The sequence below is a fragment of the Haplochromis burtoni genome, unplaced genomic scaffold (genome assembly GCF_018398535.1).
Source record: "Haplochromis burtoni strain Fernald_Lab_line unplaced genomic scaffold, NCSU_Asbu1 Contig_113, whole genome shotgun sequence".
Lineage (NCBI taxonomy): Eukaryota > Metazoa > Chordata > Actinopteri > Cichliformes > Cichlidae > Haplochromis > Haplochromis burtoni.
Window position 1 is genome coordinate 351,585 of NW_024582474.1, and position 6,305 is coordinate 357,889.

The 6,305-nt window shown below is 35.2% G+C and overlaps 1 protein-coding gene across 1 annotated transcript in view; it reads right to left on the reverse strand.

The window, feature by feature from the left end:
• Positions 1 to 685: 685 nt before the first annotated feature.
• Positions 686 to 6,305, reverse strand: part of LOC102294665 (unconventional myosin-XVIIIb) — a gene marked incomplete in the record, with an annotated part of 81,143 nt that continues 75,523 nt past the window's right edge. The window contains 1 exon segment of the mRNA XM_042223513.1: positions 686 to 2,555.

The window sequence follows — 6,305 nt, forward strand, 5'->3', positions numbered from 1 at the left end:
AGCCAGATCCCTCTGCCTATACCGGAGAAGTTCACCACCATCTCTTTGGTTTTGCTCACATTCAGTTCAAGTTTGGAGCTGTCACCACTCTACAAACTCCTGCAGAGCGGGCCCGTGGTGTTGTGAGGGGCCTGACAGCAGTGACAGGAGTCGTCAGCATATTTCATCAGCATATTTCTCAGTCATCCAGGTCATTGTGGTTTAAGGAGCTTGGAAAGAAAAAAGCGTATGGACTTAAGTCTTTAAGACTTAAGACTTTAAGTTGCTTGAAGACGTCTCACCTCTCATCCAAGAAGCTTCTTCAGTTCTAGCGTCACATGGTGGAGAGTCCCAGATTTAAGACCTGTGGGAGTATCCCCCCAAGAGGGACATGGACCCCCTATTGATCCCCTACCTCTACCTAATCACACGAGCCAAAATGTGAATAGATGATCTATAATCCAGATCATTATAGATCTGGATAAATAGATCTATAAACCTATATATTCTATATAACCTATGTAGCATAATATGTGTGCGTTATATATTATATATTAATATATAACGCATATTATATATTGATATGCGTTATATATTAATATATAATATATAACGCATATCAATATATAATATGCGTTATATATTGATTTCATAAATCAATTATAGTTCATAAACTGCTACGTCAGCAGCATTTTAAAGTCACCGATGGCCCAGATTTGAACTGCTTTTCCAGAGTATCAAGAGTCAAAAGAGAAACTAAGAGTGTTCTCATGTGTGTACTTTGTTCTACCAAATCTAATCAGTTGAGTTTATAAAGTCAGTGAACTTTTCTGTTGTTTCAGCATTTCACCTAGAATGTGGCGATAAGTAGCTAATTTGTCTGATATGAAATATTATCTTATGAAACGGGTAAGGTTGTTGTCAATTTGTGTAAATCTAAAGGGTCTAACTCATGATTTTGCGTCTTTAACTCAGTGTTTTTTGTTTGTGAACTTTTGAATCTTGGTTAATCATTGTTGTAGTATTCCTAGAGTGAATTATGTTTCCTAGTTTAGTTTTCTTACATTTATGTGTTTTCTGATTATTGCACTTATCTCTGTGGTTTTGGTTTAGTTCCCTTAGTGTTTCCTGATTTATTTTCACAGCACCTTGTTTCATGTGCATCATATTTAGTTTTGCTTCCTCTGTTCCATTGGTCAGATTTGTTCCAGCTCCGTTTCCACCTGTTACCCATCCTCTCATTATCCTGTGTATTTAAGTCATCAGTCTTCCTCTGTTTCCTGTCACGTCATTGTCATTTGGCTTTGTATGCACGCTCCTTGTGCCTTAATGTTCCCTAGTATGTCCAAGTTACCATGTTTCTGAGTTTCAGATCATGCCAAGGTGTTAAGTTTGGGAGTCTCAACTGTCAATAACGATGCCGTTTAAGTTTAGCAGCTGAGCAGCAGATTACGTTTAATTATTTAACTCTTTTTTCCTGCCCTGGACCTGGAAATCACAGGGACACATCGCACATCAATGCCTGTCTGTTGTGGCACCTCAAGTATTTCTTGCACAATTTCCTTTAAGCCTTTAGTCTAATAAGTTTATATATTTATTTACAAAGCTTAATAGTGTTTGCAAAAAGACTAGCAAGAACAATGGCAGGTGGTTAGATCTATGGTTATTAGTAAAATAACTATTCAATGTTTCAATAAAGAAAAACTTGAATAAAATAGTGTGCCTGTTATATGAGTCATCATGAAAATTCAGAGCCAACACGGTGCGTCTCTGAACAAATTCATTTTTTATAACTCATGTGTTTTGATGAAAAAATACAAAACTTTATCCTTGCAAGAATTAATCAATAACACTCCACCCAAGAAAGCAATGGGCATTGTCAAGGGGGTTATCGCAATTTTTATATAGGGTCTATGGTATTTACACAGCATCAAATCCAAGTAAACGAAAAGCTATCACTACACACAGCATCATACCGGTTATATGTGTCTGAGGTGGGAGCAAGAAAGTAAAAACAGGAAGAAAACACTTTGCAATCTAAGAGTGGAGTGACAGGAAACATGCTGCATTGCTTTACACTGAGCGAAGAAAAAATTCTAAGCAGAGCACAGGGTTAATACCAAGCATGGACTTAAAAGGTAGCGTGTGTCAGAAGGTCAATTGTCTTCCCGATACAGCACTTGTGTTGGTTTCAGTGGTTCTGGACCACACCACAGTGAAATTACAATTCCACTGCAACTTGTTGTGCAGCACCAAACTCTCCTTTTTTTTGAAAGATTTTCAAAGCACCACATCCACATCTGTGATAGAATTTTTCAACACAAGACCAAAACAATATAATTTAATAATTTTAAAAAAGGAATCTCTTGGAGAAATGACTCACAAAGAGTAAAGTCACAAAGCAAACTGTTCATTTCATTGTCTTTATTCATATATAAACTGCTTACTTTAAATACAGACTGAGTGATCAAAAATTGAACAAATGTATTTTTGGTGACTTGTGAATTTCCATATGAAGAGTCAAAAAGCTTCTGTGTTGCCGTGGGAGGAACACTCGCCATCTCCAAAGGTCTCTGCTGGATGTGGATGGATGACAGGACAATAGAAAAAAAATCAAAGACAAGATGGTCAGAATAGCAAAGATGATGTGAAACAAAGAGTAACATGTAACACATACACTATCTGTGCCTGTAGTTATCAACCACCTCTGAAGTTGAAATGGGACTAAAAATACTATAAGCTCAGATATTTATGAGTCATGCTGCGCCCACTCCCCACAGGGAGCTCTCATTTGAAAGAAAATGATGTTACTGTTTTACAATTTTCAGAGCAATAAGATGAAATTAATGACAATGTCTAGTAGGTTTTCCTCTGTGGTGCCAGTATGAAATCACATCTAAAATAATGGAGGCCCTGTTCCCTGATAATGACCTTGGAAGTTAAGAGCATATTTTATTCTTGGGCACTTCTATGAAAACTCATAAAAACCTGCATGTTTCTCAAGGCAGCAATTACGTGCAAGTGCATAGAAATGCTAGAGGCATCTTAATGTTGGATCTGCAAAAAGAAATGTCATGTGTCATTTGACATGATCACAAGATGGCGGGCGTGATCACAGCAGGATTGGCGTCCTCGCGGTGGTGCGGTGATGTTTGGTGTTAAAACTCCAAACAATTTCAATTATAGACCTTGTTTGGGCAAATAAATAAACTAAGGTTGACATTTATAAGAGACGAAATGGCAAAGATGAAGAAAGTTGAAGAAGATCTGGAGGAGATTAAACATTCACTTAACTCGCTGACGTCGGAAATTGAAAAAGTAAATAAGCAACAAGGAATATTAATGTCGATGATGGACCAAATCAAAGAATTAAAAAACCTGATTAAGGAGAAAGACAAGACAATCCAGTTTTTGGAAAGGAAGGTGGACGATCTAGAACAGCAGGCTCGACTTGAGGAAGTGATTATTACGGGTCTGGAAACTAAACACAGGAGTTATGCGAGAGTCACCGAGTCTGGGAGAAGACGTGCCCCCGATGGAGGAGCTACAGTCGTTGGAACGGCAGGTTGTGGAATTCTTTTCGAATAAAAAACTTCCCCTGCATAGTAATAATATATCTGCATGCTATGCCCTTCCTAGAAGGCACACTAATGTTCCTCCAGCAATTGTAGTGAGATTTGTAAACCGTAAACACAAAGTTGATTTGCTGAGGCGGTCCAGCCTTTTGAGAGGAAGCAGAGTATATTTGAATGAACATCTTACAAAAAGAAATGCAGATATTGCTAGACAAGCTCACATTTTACGGAAGGAGAAAAAGATTCAAGCAACCTGGACCAGGAACTGTAAGGTGATGATCAAACTAAATGGAACGCCAGAAGAAGCCAAGGTTATAACGATTAAGGATCTTGAGGAATTGGACATTTATACGAGATAACATTATCAAGATAGGCAAACGGCTACGACCAATCATGGCTATGAGCCTAAAAACAATTAGTTCATCCTTTACAAGAACAGATGCTACCTCGGGTGGAAAAGGACAAAAGGAAATTGTAAATTGTACATAGAGATCAACGGACTTTAAAATTTGTCGATAAATGAATGTGCAATTGCTAAGGATCCCTTTCTTTTTTTCTTTTTTTTTTTGAGGGTAATAGATAGTTTTAGAATAATTATGCATAATGCTTGACGACTCAGATCATAAATCATATGATTTTTAAGTAGGTATTGACCCTGAAAGGAATGTGCTTAATACAATTAATGTCACATGTGAATATTATACAGAGGAGCAATTCAGGGATAAGGTTGAAATAGCCAATACATTTTCTTTAACTCATATTAACTGCAGAAGTCTTTATAGAAGTTTTGCTTCGATTAAAGATTTCCTGTATAGTTTGAGAGGCAGGTTTCAAATAATTGCTCTGTCTGAAACATGGTTAGATGAGAAGAGGGGTTGTCATTTCTGTATCGAAGGGTACGATTTATACTTTGTAAATAGAATTAAGAAAAAGGCAGGAGGAGTGGCACTTTTTCTTAATTGTGATTTGAAATGTAAAAAAGTTGAATGTATGTCTGTGGCTATAGACGATTTAATGGAATCTGTGACAGTGGAATTGGATATAGAAAGAAGAAGTAATATAACTGTAACGTGTATATATAGGAAACCGGGGTCACAGATGGAGTTATTTACAGAGGCAGTAGAAGACTTATTGAGTAAAGCTAAGGGAAATAAGACTATGTTTGTGTGGTGATTAGAATATTGATCTTTGTAAAGAGGCAAAGGCTGCGTCAGATTTTTTTGAATTATTACTTGGTAAAGGATTTTATCCTTTAATTATAAAGCCGAGTAGAATAACAGATAAATCAGAAACACTAATTGATCATATTTTCATTAATAGCTTGGAGAGTAATATTATGAGTGGCCTCATCATAAATGATATAAGTGATCATCTACCAGTCTTTTTTACTTTAGATTTAAATATGAAAAGAAAGGAAGAAGTTAGTTTCGTGAGTCATAGAAGGTTAAGAAATAACGAGGCAATCAACAAATTTAGACAAGATCTCATGGATGTGGACTGGAAGGAAGTTTATGTTAATGAGGTCAACGTTGCATATGGAGCTTTTTTAAATACTTACTTGGCCTTGTATGATAAACATTGTCCATTGGTATCATTTAAGTATAAGAATAAGAATATGAAACCTTGGATAACTAAGGGTCTTGCAAATGCATGTAAAAAGAAAAATAATTTATATAGGGATTATATAACACAGAGAACTAAGAATGCGGAAATTAAATATAAAGTTTATAAAAAATAAGTTGGTATTAATATTGAGGAAAGCTAAGAAAGACTACTATAATAAACTTTTTCAGGAAAACAAGAATAATATTAAGGGCATTTGGAATATTTTTAAAGAAGTATTGGGTAACAAGAACACACCCTTAGATCGGCCTAATTATTTCATTAAGAATAATCAAGTTGTCGAAGACAAGACTGAAATAGTAAACTAATTCAATTATTTTTCTGTAAATGTTGGACCCACTTTAGCAAATGTAATTAGAAAAAATGACGATCCAGAATATGAGGAAGCCTGGAAAGGAGAAAGTAGAGTGTTTAATTCTATATTCTTGGCTGATACTTCCATAAAAGAAATAGTAGCAATTGTAGAAAATTGTAAAACTAAAAAAAAATCTACTGACTGTGATGGTATAGACATGGTTGTAATTAAAAAGACTTTAGATTGTATAAGTATTCCTCTTTGCTATATTTTTAATCTTTCGTTACAATCAGGAGTATTTCCTGATCGAATGAAAGCAAAAGTGATACCCTTATATAAATCAGGAGATAAGCATAGTTTTAACAATTATAGGCCAGTGTCTCTTTTGTCACAGTTTTCAAAAGTGCTTGAAAAACTTTTTGCGCAAAGACTTGATAGTTTTATTGAAAAATATCAACTAATAAATGAAAATCAATTTGGATTTCGTAAAAATAGATCAACGGCATTAGCATTGTTAACTTTCATTGACGATATTTCATCTGCAACCAATAATAATAAATATACAGTTGGGGTATTTGTTGATTTAAAAAAAGCTTTTGATACGTTACAACATTCTATTTTGATTTCTAAAGTGTATAATTATGGTGTGAGAGGAGTGGCATTGAATTGGTTAAGGAGTTATTTAGAGAATAGGTCGCAATATGTACATTATCTCGGTAACACCTCTGAAAGATTGAGGATTGTTTGTGGCGTTCCTCAAGGTTCTATTTTGGGACCTAAACTTTTTAATTTGTATATTAATGATATCTGTGACGTATCAAAAAGGTTAAATT